We start from the raw sequence: 17699 nt of genomic DNA on the forward strand, positions 1-17699 counted from the left end.
TCTGAAAATGTGCGATGGCAGGAGATGATAGTGGTGAATTATCTATTTATAGAAAATATTGTGTATGTGAATCAGCTGTTCATGTGGAGTCTCACTTTCAAGTACACTCCACATAAAGGTTTCTGTGCACATATGGGAAGGGATCAGACTATGCTCTGCTTACAGTGCTTCAAAAGTGTATTTCATGTCAGAATCAATATCCCCAGTCATTTGTACGGAAATGCACAATTTGTATGGAATCAGAGTATCTGTTCAGTATGATACAATATATCTGTAGCATCATACATTGCATCGAGTACAGTCTATGAGCTGTTTTCATCCTGGTCTTTTGCAGATGGGCTGAGCCTTGTGTAGTTCAAACAAAAGTAAGCATAGAAACAACTTATTTGGACGGTAGATGGATGTTTACATGTTTACATACACAGTAATATCATATTCATCTGATTAATAACTTACTGTGAATGTAAACAGCATTTTTGGATCACCTTAACCTGAACTGGAACATATTTGGATTACGCTTGGTAGTGTATGCTGATCTGAGTTGTATTAGGTACACATGTAGACACTTTATTCATACTATTACATCCTACCAGGTTTTTCTTCCTGTAACACACGCTTCTGCTTTATAAGTCATGCTCTGGACCCCAAAGTTGCCAGGTTAATTCATTATGAGTGCCTTTTGGCTTGTTTTTGAAGAACACCATCACCTATCTTCACAACATCTGGCAACACTGGCTTCTGCAAAGTTCAGAGCAGAAAAGCGAGACTGCGGTGAACAAAGAATACACTTTGGGGAATAAGGAAGACACCAAAGTACTCTAATGTTCCACCCTTTGAGAGATATGAATATATGTAAGACTTTGGATGGGCAGAAACATTGCAGTTCCGTATGGTGACATAATGTAGACATTAATCAGAGAATTTGTGTGGGCATAATTTGATTACTGAACATTAATTAAGATCAATGGTCGGAATATTACTTTGCATGTACAGCCAATGTCCTGTGCTTTGAGACCCAGTCAACCACGTCGTCCTGCTGCTTATGGCCTGTGCTGTAACACTAATGCTGGACTGAGGCAAATATAAACAGGGTAGCAAAATTCACCTGGAAAAGAACACTTTAAGAGCTTTGAATATTTTTCCTGATGGTAGCAATGTTTAAAACTGCTTTAATAATTGTTATGACAACATGAAGAATATGGGAACCATCAAATGACAATGAGAACAATGAAATCTTAACACAGAGCAGGATTGGTGGGAGTTCTGATCATCTGGCTGTCTGTGCGTGTGCATGTCAAATACAAAGTGACTAATTACTCCCCTTTCAGCAGTTGCTATTCATTGAATGTGAATGTTTTAAAATGTACTTCACAAAACTGGCCAGACTTCAAATTAACAGTCCACTTCTGCACAAGGACTCGAGGCTCTGAGCAGACAAAACAGAGCGTAATTTAAACAGCGGCGTTACACACTATGAGGGCTTTTGTGTAAACTGAAAATTACTTGTTTACGTGCTTTGCCTTTGCTGTCATAAGTGCTGTATTTGTTTATTGGCCTTGGGGTCAAACAAAATTCAGCTGCTGCTTGAAAACCTGCTGCTGCTTCGGTAGCCCTCAGCTTTGTTAATGTGACAGCATTTTATAGGATAACAAAAGCAGCCTTAATGAAGCTACATAAGCCATGTGCAAATGTCCCTGAAGCGTCCCTGAACTGTGTGCCAAGAGTCATGACCACACCTGAGCAGCAAAATAAAAGAGATTGGTATGAGTTATTTGGATGCTGTCACAGTTGAATAACACAGCCTCCTTCCTGCAGTGTGTAAAATCACTGTGGCACAGGCTGGACACACATTTAGCCACATAATGCAAGCACATAAATACACACATGCAACACAAACAAACCAACTTTATTTGTTTCCTACCTTTGCCCTGATTTTCATTAAACAAATTCACAGACGATGCTGATCTGCAGTCAAATCCAGCAGAGAAAACAAACTAAAGTCCAGCCACATTGGTCTGAGAGCCACAGGCTTCCAACACACTAATATCACGTCCTCGCCATTTTAAAAGCATTTGGATAACATAGTTATAATGTTTTAAAGGTATTTTTTATACATTTTTGACAGATAGCAGTCCACTGAGACCAATATTTCCTCATTACCTGACACCAATTTCTGTGCAGTGATAGAGAGACTAAATGTATTCTTGACAACCAAGTCTTTTGAAGGACAAGAAAAATCAATGTCTCGGGTGCATCTGCTTTCACTCCAATCTCGTATCATACCTCAAATTACTATTATCAGCATCTCAGCATCAACATCCTTTCATCCTTCTTAATCTCTGATGAGTAAACTACTGAATAGCCATCTAGTCCACTTCTTATTATTCTTAAAATAGTCAAATGTATCTAAAGTTATTATGGCACTAAAGCAACATAAACTAAATTATGTTTAAATCAAATAAACCTCTAAAAAAAGACTTTAGTGATACTTTAAGTAACTTTGAACCAACCAAGCATGATAAGACTACAGCTAGTGATGCACACAAGTGGAATTATCATCCATTTTTATCGTTTCATCGCCTTCAATTAAGTATTTTAGACATTTTAGCTGTTTTAGAATAATATCAAAGAATTCCCCTGTCACATAAAACCATATGTCCGGTATGTGAGCTCTTTAACTGCTGGATTTATAAGGCAACTATTGGCTAACAAATGAGCACTGTTTATCTGAAATAAAAGTGTTACTTTTCAGGACGTTCCCGTGTACTGCAAAGTTTAAGATGACAGTTGTGGATCCAATGAAAGTGCAAGATTGAATTATTTTGATCTTTTTTTTTTACTGGTGTAGCATTTGTAATGCCCAGAGATGAAAAATACACTAACACGACTAATAGAGGAACCTGACATCACAAATTTGTCTCAAGTTTGACATTTATTTGTCACCATCTTGATCTTTTTAATGCCAAACGTGCCCACATTTTGATAAGAACAAGGTGTGCCAAGGTGTCAGCTAATGCTAGCGCTGTCACCAGTCATTATAAAAACAGGCTTACAAGAATATCTAATATATTTGAGCCAACTGCAAAACTTACATTAATACATGAAGTATGTCAACTTCTCCCACTGCACCCTCTTAAAGACAAATACACCAGCTCACAGGCCAGGTTACTAGTTCCCTTCTAACAACTTATCTTTTAAAACAGATGTAAATGCTCTAAAAAGAATAAAAAAATAATTGAACCAAGATAACTACCAACAGCTGGAAAACTTCAGAGCTCAGCTGTAGAATGTAATGGATCTAGCAAATCAGCAGACCGAAGCAGCTTACTATCAATCTATCTCTTGTTGTACAAGCATATACACAATCATTCAGCTCTGCCCACTGGGCTTCAATGCCTTGGCCTGTGGTGTTGAGCTTGTGGTAAGCCAGACAGCATGGACCCTGAAAAAGAGAGGCTGTAGCAGTCTCAGTACAAAGACCCCAGTCAGCACTTTGGTGCTCCAAAAACAGATGCTGCCTGAGCTAATGAGTGTAGCTCACAGCAAAGCAGCCCAAAGTTTGCATTGCGTCAGTACACCATCTGAACCAATGTGTCTTCTATTCCATCACTTTTGTTAAGGGTGAGGCCTCTCACGCCCTCGCCAAAACTATAATGTCAGCATTTTCAAGCAAAACTAAATCTTTCTTGTTTAAATTAGGTCATTTTGTGTTGTTCTTTTATCATGTTTTGCCAAAGATGCCAAACTCATCAGAAAAGCAGCTCTGTCTCTCGTACACATTAAAATAGGACTGACATTAAAAACTGAATTCCCTCGGTCTTGGTTCATCTCAAACAAAGTGTATCTGAGTGCAGAGAGTTTGGCTGACAAAAGCAAACCGAGCTCTGTACAACCTTTCTTAATTAGCCTGCAAGCTTTCACTCAGCTGCCTAAAATCACAGTAACACTAATGCCCTCTGGGGTCCTGTTCCTTAATACTGGGATCAATAGTCTCAGTGTCAATATAACCTCATGTCCTGACACTTGACTGGATTTCCAGTTCCTGATCCTCAAGATCAATTCAAGTGTTCACGCAAAACCTATCATGTTGGTCGAAGGTAAGAAAATCCAGAGTTTGAATTTGTTCTAAATGATAAAAATAACAAAAAGGAAAGGATCTAAAATACATATTCTTACAGGAAAATTAAACAACCACAAACGAGTACAAAATAAAAACACAAAGATGTATTTATCTCCTATTTCACTGAAAGTCAGCCACTAACATGGAGGACTAAAGTGCCAATAACAAGAAGAGAAAGCCCCTAAATAATTCACTAGTCAAAACAGTATTTTGGGGCTTGGCTTTGATTCACCAAAAGAGAAGCAGGGTTTCTAAGCAAGATAAGAGACATATTTATGCATTATATGGCAGGTAAATCAATTATTAAAACGAAGATCATCTCTCATGGATAAAGGGACCCTATCGTCAGCCTCGCACCAAGTACTTTCAGCATAGGCCCTATGTTCCACCACAGTTTACATCAACTTCACCTTGAGCACACTAACATCACAGCACTTGAACTAAGGCAAACTGCAGAGCTTTGGTTGACAAGATAGTTAAAGGGCTAACCAACCAGAAGGGTATCAGTTATAAAACTTCATTAGAGATGTGTAAGTTTGCTCATCAATGGCTCATGAATGTTGTTTTGTCTGTTTGAAACCAAAAATGTTTAACAGATTATTGTAGAAGGCCAAAACTATTTTCTTTCACTTTAGCATGCCTCGAAGTATTCTTTTTTTTTTCACTGCCTCAGTACTTATGCAGCAGTCTACAATTTTATCAGCATGTATCCTGTCTTGTATTCTTAATCTTTTTGAATCCATATACTAAAATAAGACAAATAAATGTCGGTCAAGTCTTAAAATAACCAGTCTCTGGCGGGATGATAAGTAAACACAGTCTCACAAATACAAAGTATTTGTTCAGCAATGACAGTATCCTTATTGACCCAACAAGTGAAGAGCTAATGTGATCCAGCAGTTACAGGACACTCCTTTGTAACCTGATAGATTGTGTTACCAGGTTATGTGATTGTGTCCACAGAGGAAGCTACCATGGGAAAAGCATTTGACACCCATTTTGGAATAGTAGCTGCTCTTCCACTTATTAATGGGCCCTTTGTAGGACGAATGCCTCACAGGTAATATATATCACAAACGGTAATGGATGACAAGCTTGAGTGACTATGTTAAAAAAAGAAAAGGGGTTTCCTGTGTTAAGACTTTCTGTGAGGCTTTTTGCCCTTATTTCTTCTTCGTCCCAGGTTATTTACCAGACAAAACACGGGTCTTTTATGGGTGGATTGATATTTAACAGATAGACATGGACTATGAAAAATAGTCAAGCAACACAGCAAGTGCCATACTCCCCAACAATTCCATGAAAAATAGCAACAAAGAAATATACTTGCTGCTTTAAGCCAGTGGGTAGAAACCAAGTGCCGGCTTGCATTTAGCTGGGTAAAGGTTAAATGGGCTTTGTGAGTCATGGAAGAGAGCGGAGTGGAGGAGAGATGGAGTGGGTTGAGGGTCAATACCAGCAGTGTGGATACGGTGGGAAAATACTGGGAGGACACAGGAGAAGAGGAAGCTGTGCAAACAGGCATAGTGCCGAGCCATTTGCAGCCACCAATTTTAAAATTCTAATTTACGTTCAAGTATTATAATTCATAACATAACTCTGAGGGAGCAATAAGCTTGCGTACATGGCATCCTTTTTACATCACAGACTTTCACAAGAAAATTCATGTTCATTTGTGTTTCCGCCCACGAAGACTTAACACTTTTCAGCCCTTCTAATACTGGGTTAATCCAGCTGTCAATGCAGGAATCACAGAGCAAGTATCCAAGAGGGGAAGCTAAATTATACAAGGTTTCATGCATGTGGAAGTATCACAAAGACTTTCTATTGTTTTGTTTTGAAATAGCCATGAAGTCGAGTAGCTCCGACTAGCTTTAAGACGGCCCTTTAATTTCTCCACGGTAAGATTTTGAAAGACTTGTCATGGCTGACAAAATGCAGACTGCTGTTCTCAGCCATCTTTGAACCTACATCTCCCTACATCAACTGGCTCTCTGTGGGTAGTCTGGCTGACTTCAGTCTTGCTGTGAGCATTATCTCTGTATCTCAGCAATCAGAACAAGGACATCAGGGTTATCTGCTTCCCACAGAAAAGAGATCAAGATATGAAAGAGTGCTTGAGAGATAGCAGCTAACGTAGGAGAAACCAGCCTGATCACAGTCTACTCTTCCCTTTGATCAGTACAAACCACAGAGTCACAGAAGGAAAAACGATTGCCAACTGATGCGGAAAGGAATTATGCTGAGAATAATTAACTCAGGCAGAATTAAGCCCCACATAATAAACATAAGATGTATTTATTTTGATGTACAAACCTACAAAGGAATGCTCTCAGGACAGAAACACCCTCTATCAAGGTGGAGTTGACTCACATCTCGTGTCAAACTGTAATAAACTAAAGTGCTAAGACAGCAATGCAAGGAGACATTATGCCAGTTAGCCAAAAGCCAAGGTGAGTAAACACAGCCTGGCTCTGAAAGGACAACAGGGTATCTGAAAGCCAAAAAGACAGCCAGGTCAGCAGTTCCAAGGGTGAAGGAGATGGTGGAGACAAAGCAACTGAAGTGACGGGGTGTGACATTATCACTGATGGGAGATGCTACTGATTCAAATAAGGAATGACATCCAGATGCATGAAATGATGCTGAGTAGGAATAAAAAAGAGGGCACTTATTCTTCCCGTAAGTCATATAGCCTGGTCAGCAACTGGTCAGTTCACATGAAAAAAAACAAGCTGAAAGCACATTTACTGAGTCATTTGTATTTACTGTCAGTCTCTGTACTAATCTGCTGATTAAGTGTGTTACTGTGATTACAATGAACGATTTGAGCCATTTCAAACTGAACGGGGGTTTCCGCTCACCCTGCACTGCACTGTTTGCATGTCAGCTTGCAGCCCTTTCAGTTCAAATTAAATCAAAAGTTGGAATAAACAAGGAGTCGTGGATGTTTAAGGGGACAGATGCCTTTGTTTTGTCCCCCCTCAAGTCTCATAAACAGAACAGTCTGTCTGTCTTTAATTGGTTTATCAGTTAACAGACTCATCTTAAGCTGATGGATGGCTTCTCCACCCTGAGAACCGCTTCTGTTCTTCGTCCTCCTCATCTGCCGACTGTACAGTTTATCTTCTTCTACAAAGACATTCTTTCTGTTCAAGCGGAGGACTTTTATTGAAGGTGGGCTGGCCTCAGAACAGCCTTCTCTCCGGGGTCAGACAAGTAGGACTGAGGACATGTGCAGGGTCCGTCAAACTGAAGCTGCTTTTCCAACCCCTTATCAGCAGCATATTATTAGCATATTCCCAGCTGCTCAACATAAAGTGTCCCTTCAGTAACTGGGGCTGGAATCACAACCAGGGGTGTATGAGACAGCACAATTAGGGTCCTCTGTAGGTGTGGCATGAACACTGCCTGCTCTGGCCAAGGCAGATCAAAAGTCATACATAATTACACACTCCACAAATCATGTGTGAAGGCCTTAAGATAAAATTTCCACCAAACTAATCTCTTCTTTTTCTTTGAAAGAAAGAAAGTTTTATCTCATACATACAGAAAATGATTCAGTCCCCTTTGGGCATATACAAAGTAAACAAATCTGTAAAAGCTGACAGATTGAATTAGAGCCTGTAAAACCATCTTTAATAATCATCGTTAAGGCTGGTGGCCTCGTGTGATGCTGGTTCCTTGAACCAACTGGATGTTTGGTGTGATAAGAGGAACTCTTTAATGGCTTCTTTGACCTAAATCACTAATCATTTTAGAGCTGTGACAAAGATTCTGGTGGATTGTTTCTCAGTCTGCTGTACAATGAATTAAGCGCCCACTGCTGGGATTTGAATCTGTTTCCATGAAACTGGTTTAAAAAGAAGAGGGTATACAGCACAGCCCCACAGAAGGTTTGACAACAACTGGCCCCTTGGCAAAGATAAGCGAAGGGCCCCCCATGTGTCTTTATGAGGATCAAAACGCCCACAAACTGAATGGGACCCAAACAGCTGCTGAAAATTCAGATTCGTTTTGTGACTGGTGTGTGACCACCGTTTGATTTGGTAGATGTCATGCAAGAATTATCTTTAAGATTGCTTTTTTTTAATACTATATTACTCATTCCACTCGTTTGCATATTATTTGGTGCATTTTGTATAACTTTGTTGCATTTTTTGAGGTAATTTTGTGCTACATTTGGAATATGTTGTGGCTCCTTCTCCCTCTTTATAACTGCTTTGTCCCATTTAGTCCATATGTTAACGGCCCAAATTTGGCTGCTTTTCTCCTCTAATTTTGAGTCCGTTTAGAAGAATGTTGCAACTATTCATAGTTTTGTGGTTTCTTTATTTGGACATTTGCTTATTTCTTAGCATGTCTATGTGGTCATTTTGTGCAATTTTGCTTCCTTTTAAGGTTGTTGTGTTATATTGCAAATTAAGTAGCTTTGTTTTGTCGTTTCTTTTTTATGTTTTTTGCCATTTTGAAAAAAATTTGGGTTATTTTACATCACTTTATGGTTGTTTTGTGGTCTGGTTTCTGTTATTTCACCATCTGTGCTAATTTTGTGTCTTATTTAGACTTACATTTGTTTGCAGTCATGTCACATCTTTTAAGCTAATAAAACTATTTAACTGCAGATTTTGAGGATGTTTTCATTTCCATCTCATTGTGTCAGTGTATGTCCTGTTTGCACCTTTTGTGTTTTAGTGTTTCAGTCTTTATCAACTCTTTGTAGCTATCTATGTCTTAATTATCATCTTTTTAGATAATTTTAGGTGTCATTATTCTTCGTTTGTGTGGGTATAAATGTGCCACATTTTAGAAAATACATTTTCTTCTTGCAATATTTGAGGATGTTTACATTTTGGTGGGATACTGTCACATTTCGGTCAGATTCCATCTCACTGTGTCGTCGTATATTCTGTTTACAATGTGTTTTGTATTATTTATGGTCATTACTTTGTATCCATTCTGTGTCTCCCATGTGTCCTTGAAATAAACCAAATGTAGAGGGTTTCATAGTTTACGATTCTTGACTGACTGTTAAAAGTTCATGCCATACTGGCAATTTTTAACAAACAGACCTGCATCTGCAATAGTGTATGAAGCATTTGCTTCAGCTGTAAGTGGTTTCAAACGTAGTTGGACTCATCTGCTGCGTCGCACTGATAATCGCAGCAAACCAACCTGGGATGTAACTGCAGTGAAGGCAGATGATTTTTGCCTGCGTGTCTCAGCACATAAAATGAAATCAGCCAGATATGCTGATATGCTTCTACACTCAGCAAGTGACAGCTACCACCAGTCTGGCAGCTCCTCTGCTGTCCCATCTGTTGCCCACCTGATCCACAAAAACAACTCATCTGCAGCGTACGACCAAACTCAAACCTTCTGCTGGCGTGTAAGAGGTGATTTTTTTTACTTTAATGCACACTTCTTGTGTCATTGTAGCTGTCTGCATTTAAAGAAATAAAAGTATGACCATATGTGTATCCAAGCAGTTCAGGACTGATGAGCCAAGTCTTCTTTTATTAGTCTTCACTCTACTGTATATATGTCTTGGCAGCACAACTACAGACCACACTGTGATTTTCTTCATTCTTCCTCACTCTATATTAAAGCTGTATTTTTTCCCTTCCTATTATTTCCACTGCTCTTAAATCAGGTCCAATATATTGTCTTATTATTCCTCCTCTGCTTTCCTTTTGTCTAACTCTCTTCCTATCTTTTTTCTCTTCCTTTCTTCTTGGAAACCATTAAATGTCAAAACAGTAAAATCTATTACTTTTGCACTGTGTGTAGCAAACTTACAGCGCCTGTATAGTCAAAGTAACATGAACTACAGATGTACAGAGAAGCACCAGGATGGTGGGATTTACTTATTGCCTTCACTGCACTGAGCAAAGCCAAGTCCCTCCAATCATCTCACAAGAACATACTCTTTCAAAAAGGGAAAAAAAGCAATAAAAAAACATCTGTCCTGTGCAGAAGACAAGGAAAAATAACAGTGTCCCCATTTTCCAATTCATCAATCTTCAGCCAGTCATGCTAATTTAGTGTGCCCCATTGCTGTAATGAAAACAGCCATCCAAACATGTTCAGCTGCGGGCCAAAGGACACAGCCAGGGTGTTTATGCACCTCTCATCCCCAAGACCACCGTCATGGCTGCAGGGCGCTATTAACCCAAAGCGCGTGAGAATCTATGATGATAATTGTGCTCACTTGACTGCAAATTCCAAAACAGTCCCTGTAAAGTGAGCGACGAATTATCATATCTAAACAGACACAAACTTGCAACGATTCTGTTACAAATGGTGCATCTTCTGCTTTGTTGTTGTATTTTAGGAGCTTTTGCCCAGTTTTGTGTTTTGGCCCTCAGGGCCACTGTATTAATGAGTTCATTAAAATGCGCATCTGCATACTTTAATGATGACTGCTTATATAGGGAATGAGCTTATTAACCTCTGGGGATGAATTTAACAAAAACGGCCATGTTTCCTCGCTGTGGCAGTGCCTGCAAGGTCTGAGAACCCAAACCACAGTTTTCCTTTTGTATGCACTGCCTCAAAAAACCCAACGTGATTTTACATTTATCACAGTGGCTGTGGCCTGCAATCCAATACCTCTCCAGCCAACTACATAAACTTTTGTAACATAAGCCCTTTGAGATCTTGCGATGTAAAGGGCACTACAAATAAAATGTATTATCATTATTATTATTATTATTATTATTATTATTTAAACTGATAAGAACACTAATATGCAGTATGAATCGGGTATTTGCATTTTAACATTCTTAAAGCTATTTTCAACGATGCTAAGGTTTTAGAGAATGAAGGCTGCCGCACTGACTCTGTGAAATATCTGGAAGCTGACCTCAACCCTGATCCTGGAAGAGCCTGAAAGCAATATTATGCATCACTCTTGTCTCGAGATTATGACATCACTTATAGAAACTGAGGACAAAATGAGAATGCATCTAAATTGACCGTCAGCTACATCACCCGGCTTCCCGTTTAATGGGCCGTGGACAAGCAGGAAAGCTAGTAGAGTGATGGTGACATTGCATCTGCTATGAGTAATGGCTCATCGCTGGCAGTCCAGGGGGAGTTGTCACAGGAGACAGAAGCCACGTCGTCTGATGTCTCATGAGAAGAAAAGCTCAGCAACAGAGGTCGTGATGACCTGCGGTGCCAACACACAGCACATGTTCCTGCCACACGACAACAGCGTATATCTATTTTCAAAATTAGATTTAGGAGAATGACTCTCTTTCTTGCTAAGTAATGACAACAGAAGCCAACTGAAATAAATGATGGTGTCTAACAAAGCAGATGTTCAGCATTATTGCTCCAACAAGGTGAGAACCAATATGGGGGTATGTGATCTCTACCATTTGACTGGCTGTTAGAGAGAAGTAACAGTTTGCCTGAACTCTGTGAAGTTGGATAAAAGGAAATAGAAGGATGCATTCAATTTTGGTGTGAATTGGAATAACTTTGGTTCAAATTTAGAAATACGTCATTGGCTTTGGTGGAGGATGTGCACTCTGAAGATTTAGTTTTAGGTGTTTTCAGCCTCTTAAAGAACTTTTCTCCAGTCATGGTAGCACAGATATCACTAACATACCATTGCCTCCACTCGAGGACTCAGGAGTCTTAATGGAGCTATGCTATTAGTTCACTTCAGTTTTTTACCTGTGATTTTCCCAGTGTGGCTTGTTAAAATGGTTTCAATGAAAAGGCCTCCTCCATTATAGCATTTCTGTGTTCCAGAGCACTACTATGAAACAAATGCTGATTGAATATTGCAAAATCGTTTCAGTAGGGGACACAAAAGGCTCTGGTATTTTCTTAAATTACAATCTATTTTAATGTCTGGTCTGTCTTTGTTCATTCTGTCTCCAACAATGAGCTGTGATTGGCAGATAATCCCACAACTGCAGAGAGCTTCTGTGCAGTGTCTGCTTAAATTATATATTCCACAATACAGAAGTATTATAAATGCTGACAGGATCTTTCAAAATACAGTCATGTGGAAGAAGAAAAAAACAGATACACACATTTTCACTCTTTAAATTCTATCAGGCTATAATGGTAAAATGGCAACTCTTCTGGACCTTACCAGGTGTCATAAACACCACTTCAGATATTACACAATGGTATTTATTTCAAACTAAGCCAAAAACAACTAAATTAAAATGAAGTCAAAAAGCAGAAGCAATGTGTGAGAAACAAGAACACCGGTACTGCATCATAAGAATTAAGAGTGTTTGATAGTGTTTGATTAGCACCTTTATCAAAGCAGAAGTCGGGCAGTTTTTCATACAACTGAACAGCTGAAGCCTGCTGAGTTGTTATGTGTCAAAAAGGAGGCTTACAGTGTAGTTTCAGAGCGAGCCCAGCATCCTGTCATATCACATCACAGTGTCTTAAAATAACAGCAGACTACATATATTAACACTGCACGACAAAACAAACACTCTAAGCTTCACAGTCAAGGACACACAACACCGTCCTTATTATCATCACAATAGTTCAGTTCCCTCACATGGATGACTTTACACTCAGGTGTGATGTACTTTAGAGAAACCAAACTAGATCTGTAAGTGTTGTATATTTGTGTAAGGTTTGGATTTGGAATCTTTCCAAAGGCTTTTGAAAGCTGTTCAAACTTGTGATTGCAATGGACTGGAGTCATGGATTATGAGCAAGCCTGACCCTGTTGATAAATTGGACATTTTAAAATTAAAACCCTTCATGTTTCTAAATGGAAATGAGAAGTATACAGAAGGAAAAAAACGTTATAATTAGGCAGAATCATGTAAAATCATGAACAGGAATCAACAGAAGTTTTTTAAGAAATCATATTGTATTATCTGCCTTATCTTTCAGTCTTTGTGTCCAAACACACTAAATATCAGAAATATTCCCCTCATAAAAAGCCTGATTCTTATCATATGGAAGATTAAATGATCAGAGAGTCGCTGAGTGCAGAATGGGCCTCTGCTCCGCTCTACATCTCCAAATCTCGTATCTTACGTGACAACAAGGTCGTGCTGGCTTTCCTATCTTTGTTTAAGTGAAAACACTTAAAATGACACTGAGAGGAGCAGAGCTACAGCTGCCAGCATCACTTGCAGACATCAAATAATCCGCTCAGCTTTGCGGGGCCTGTCTGCACCGGCCGGCAGCACGAACCCTGCTGCACCACTGAAGGAGAAAAAAAAATCCATTCAGTATCCTACAACAGCCCATCAACACATTGCTCTCCCTCCCTCTGGTTGCTTTGATGGTAGCTCCTCAAGATGCAATGCGTGCGGTGCACAGACTGCAATGGTCTACTTTGATGCTCAGAGGACATCCAGATAAAAAAATAAAATAAAACAAAAAAAACGACAATCGGCGTTGGGCGCCTCCATATTGTCACAGCACTTGCACCTGATCGCTCTACACAGTCATTTTCCTTCTGGGATACTGTCGCAAAAGAAAAGCCCCGAGCTGGCACACTCACTGCACCATTATTCTCATTATGATACTCAGGACAATAGGGGGAAAAGCAGTCATCAAAATCTGAAACGGAACAAATAAAAATAAATGCTCACACTCACCGTTTTCTGCAGACCGGCTGCTGTTTCCTCCCCCGTCAGAGGCTGAGTGTGGATGCTGCTGAAAATGATGATGTGTGTCGGAGGGACAGTGCCCGGCTGGTGTGTGCGTCCCCCCTCAGCCGCTGCAACAGCAAGCTGTGGTCCACCGATCCGCCCGCTACCCTCACCAGCTCCCCCGCCGCTGTCAAAACCAGCAGTGACGAAGATCGTCTATGCCTGCGAGTGGAGCACATACTCACCCGCAGTCGTCTTTAAAAAAAAATAAATAAATAAATTTATATATTTTTTGATCCTCTATCTTTGTGCAAACAGTGTCAGCATTAACACACCTGAATTTAGCTTGTTCGGTTTTAAAATGACTGAAAATGGAGCCGCAACTGCACCGAGATTCTATAGCGGCATCCGTGCAAGGTTTTTCCAGAGTGGTTCTCTTTGCATATACAGAACTAAATATGTGTGGCCTACTTGCTTTCATTATCTTGATAGCGGTATACTGATGTGAATCAGTAGGTTTACAAGGCAAGTCTGGGTGTAATTAAGAGTCTCTCAGGTCTCTCAGATCTCATACATGCATATATCTGAACACAGATGCTGACAGCTGATCGATTAACTCACCATGTCAGACTCTGGAAATGTAGCATACCCAAGCTTCACACTGAATATATATATAGTCTTTTCAACACGTTCAGTGAAAGAAATGTCAGAGTGAGACATCTGTCTGTTTAGTGTATCTCTCAGTTGCTTCCAATCCGGTGTAAAAAAAAAAAGAATCGAAACAGCAGCGACCCCCTTTTTACCGGGCGGCTACAGCGGGACCTGCAGACAACAGATGCCTGAAATGAACAATATCCCAGTAGAGCAGTAGAGGGTTGTTATTTATTTATTTCTTTCCTATCACAAGGTCACACGTTTTAATGTTTTAATTCTGATATTCATCACTGCTGTTGCACCTCTTGTCATCCTCTGTCTGAAACACTTTGTTTAAGTTCCTGTCCTTTTAAGACTCTCTTCCAGAAAGGTGCAGAGTGCTCTCCTTGGTCAACTAGTTGGTCAGAAACTGCTGAGTGGCAGCAATTTCCCACTGCTATTATTGTTCATTCTTTAGTCCTTTTTGCTTGGGATTGTTCCCAACTGAGTGAAATTACCCAGAAATATCAAAGGAGTGGCCATAATAAGAGTAGATTGAATTCTCAATCTAGGGAAACACTGGACCGTCCTTTATTGGAGGATGGATTAAACATCAGTTTTTCTAACATGACAGCTGTGCATGGACACCTCTCACCCATCCCACATCACTCAATACAAGTCAGGAACAGACCAAGCGTGTCCCACATGAGTCAAGATTATCATTAACACAGCATCCATCAATACTGGTTATCTCCAGGCTGCCAGTCTCACATTATTTGGCTATTTCTCCATAGCTTTTTGAGCTTGGTAGCATTGAGCTTTGTGTTTATCCCTGTGACTTTCCAATGTTTGGCACGTTCGGGTTATCAGAACTATGTGAAAAAAGGGCTACATATTTCCCATATATGCAGTAATGGGCATTAGCCTTCACCACTGAGTGATGCGCCTTTAATACAAGTAATGGGGGGGGGGGGGGGGGGACGACGACAAGATGCAACAAAATAAAAGTTCTTTGCACAAAACATGGCATTACTCAAGATAAAAATATGCTGGTGTGTCTGTACATGTCCATGCCCTAACAGACCAAAAAGAAATTGGCACCAGCTCCCTGATTTAAACACTCAAGTGCTCTTTAAGGGAATGACTAAGAGTATAAACATGTTTCAGTTGGGTGAGAAGATTTGACATTACATTGCACAGACGTTGGAACGGTGGCCACAAGTAGAGTCGTCTGACTTTGTCACAGGCCAAATAGGATGTTTGTGTGCACAGGTGCTCCAACCGCCTGGCAGAGATCTGTGGAGAGCCGCACCACAGTGTAAAATGCTTCTGGCTCAACGAGGAGACCATCTGGGTATAAGAGTGCTTTCATCTCACCACACATTTCCACTATCATTTATCTAATCCAGATCTTTACTGGGGAGTTGTTTATATCAAAACCAGTTTACACAAGTGAGGATACATTACGGCAAGACAATGTCTCAGACACTAACCAGGCATGTGACCCCCTGCTGTTATTGTTTACACAACAGCTCTCTGAACTTTGTCTCATAAACACTGATAAACACTTCCTCTAATGGTTGGGTATGAGCTTTCTGACACTCCGATCCTAGATGGCCGGGTTCAAAGAAAGCAACTACTGGGACGAGAATTCACAAGAAAAGTGTCAAAAATGCATCACTTTGCTCTCCTTTTTATTCCTGCACATCCCTGACGGACACTTCTAACCCCGGAGGGACTTCTGCTTTGGCTCTCTTGCATGACTGGAGCTACTGTAAACTCAGATTGTGATAACATGTTTAGCGGTGGCTCCTGTTATGCAAGAATATGTGTGTGTAGCGTGATCCCACGGCTGAAACAAAGCAAAATAAACCAGCCCGAATTCATTAAATGTTTTATGCCAGATCAGGGAAAATATTAGGCAAACGTGGGCGTGCATACATTGAGAATATTGTAAATAAGAAGGAAACTATAATGGTTGCTAGGGAACACCATAGGACCTAGGGCTGGGTATTGTTAAAAATCTCATGATTTGATTTCAATTCTTTAGGTCACGATTTGATTTGATATCAATCGATGTTATGCGCGGACAGAATCTGGCGCCAGTTTGTAGGATCTGTCGAGTTGCGTTTGTTTTGAATCTGCGGATTTAGAAATGGGTTGTTGCAGAACGTCTGCATGGTGGTTTTGCAGGTTTGTCATGTTGCTACAGTATTTCAGAACCGCCTGGCAAAGTTTGCACAACACCTTACTTTTATCAGTTTCCTGTGTTCCAGGTTTACACGAGAATACAAAATTAATCCACACGTCTGCTTTCAGGTTTGAAGGCGCTGACTTAACGCTGCTGCTACTCTGCTACTCACTCCGGTCGCCATATTGTTATGGTTTGGTTTAGTGCAGCCCCTGTCCATACAGCGCAAATCACACAAGGGTGTTGCTCACAGCGAGCCAGGGGCTTGAATCGATTCAGAAGATTGCTGAATTGATATTGAATTGCAGGGAAAAGAATCGCGATGCATTGCTGAATCGTTTTTTTTACCCACGCCTAATAGGACCACACAATCCAATTGTGCTTGAGGAGGACAGCTCCTGCCACAACCAGCAGCTAATGGTGCAGTAGTATGAACTATAAATATAAACTCCACCTCTTCATGTAAACACTGTCTGGCAGACTTTACCTCTGTGATACTGTGGCCTTACACACTCTGCAAAATTGCAAACAGGAACATCACCAGAACATGTTCCTGTCATGTTCAGCTCATTTGTCTGTCTTGACTTCCACACGTTGCCACACATCCTGGCAGCAGACATATATGTTGTGCTGTTTCACATTTAAGAAACAATTCAATCACTGCTTCCCAAGTTGTCACACCTTGTGATGCAAGTTTCAAAAGCCAGGCGACAAAAACACAAGGCAAAAGTTTTTAGTTATTGGAAGCATGGCTGACTTTTCGCATCTGTTTGGGGAAAGGTACTCTGTTGATAAAAAGTCAGTTTTAATGTGTGATAAAACATCTTTCCCCTCAATATTTCATTAGATTTTTTACTGAAGGGGTAGCAAAAAGCCCCCAAAAAGTCACAATTACTGTTACTTTTTAATCACATGATCGGTATAATACATAACCATAAACATCTGTAGACTGAAGACATTTGTTGTTAGTGATAGCTCAGTGTTTAAATCAAGGCAGCTGAGTTTATTTCTGCTTCTTGAAGATGTTTCACCTCCTATTCAAGACGCCTCCTCAGTTCTGACTGACTGGAGGGAAGTTTCAGGCTTTTAAAGGCTTCTGGGTTTATTTTAGCGCTCGGGATAAACATGACCCAGCTCACAGATCATTTCCACTCATTAGGCC

At 40.2% G+C, this 17699-nt stretch overlaps 2 protein-coding genes across 19 annotated transcripts in view; one reads left to right on the plus strand and one right to left on the minus strand.

Annotated features, from left to right (window-relative positions):
• nrcama (neuronal cell adhesion molecule a) overlaps positions 1-13933 on the minus strand; it is a 58389-nt gene extending 44456 nt beyond the window's left edge. For 12 of the 18 annotated variants that reach the window (XM_072377774.1, XM_072377782.1, XM_072377780.1 and 9 more), the window contains exon 1: positions 13720-13931. The gene's annotated coding sequence lies outside the window, so the exon portion shown is untranslated. Of the gene's footprint in view, positions 1-13719 lie in introns of all 18 variants that reach the window. The other 6 variants (XM_072377781.1, XM_072377767.1, XM_072377778.1 and 3 more) reach the window with 2 other exon arrangements.
• Positions 1-17699, plus strand: part of gxylt1b (glucoside xylosyltransferase 1b) — a 366738-nt gene that overhangs the window by 172042 nt on the left and 176997 nt on the right. The gene's annotated exons all lie outside the window — the stretch shown is intronic.

Source organism: Leuresthes tenuis, unplaced genomic scaffold (assembly GCF_036924035.1).
Source record: "Leuresthes tenuis unplaced genomic scaffold, fLeuTen1.0.hap1 SCAF_23, whole genome shotgun sequence".
Lineage (NCBI taxonomy): Eukaryota > Metazoa > Chordata > Actinopteri > Atheriniformes > Atherinopsidae > Leuresthes > Leuresthes tenuis.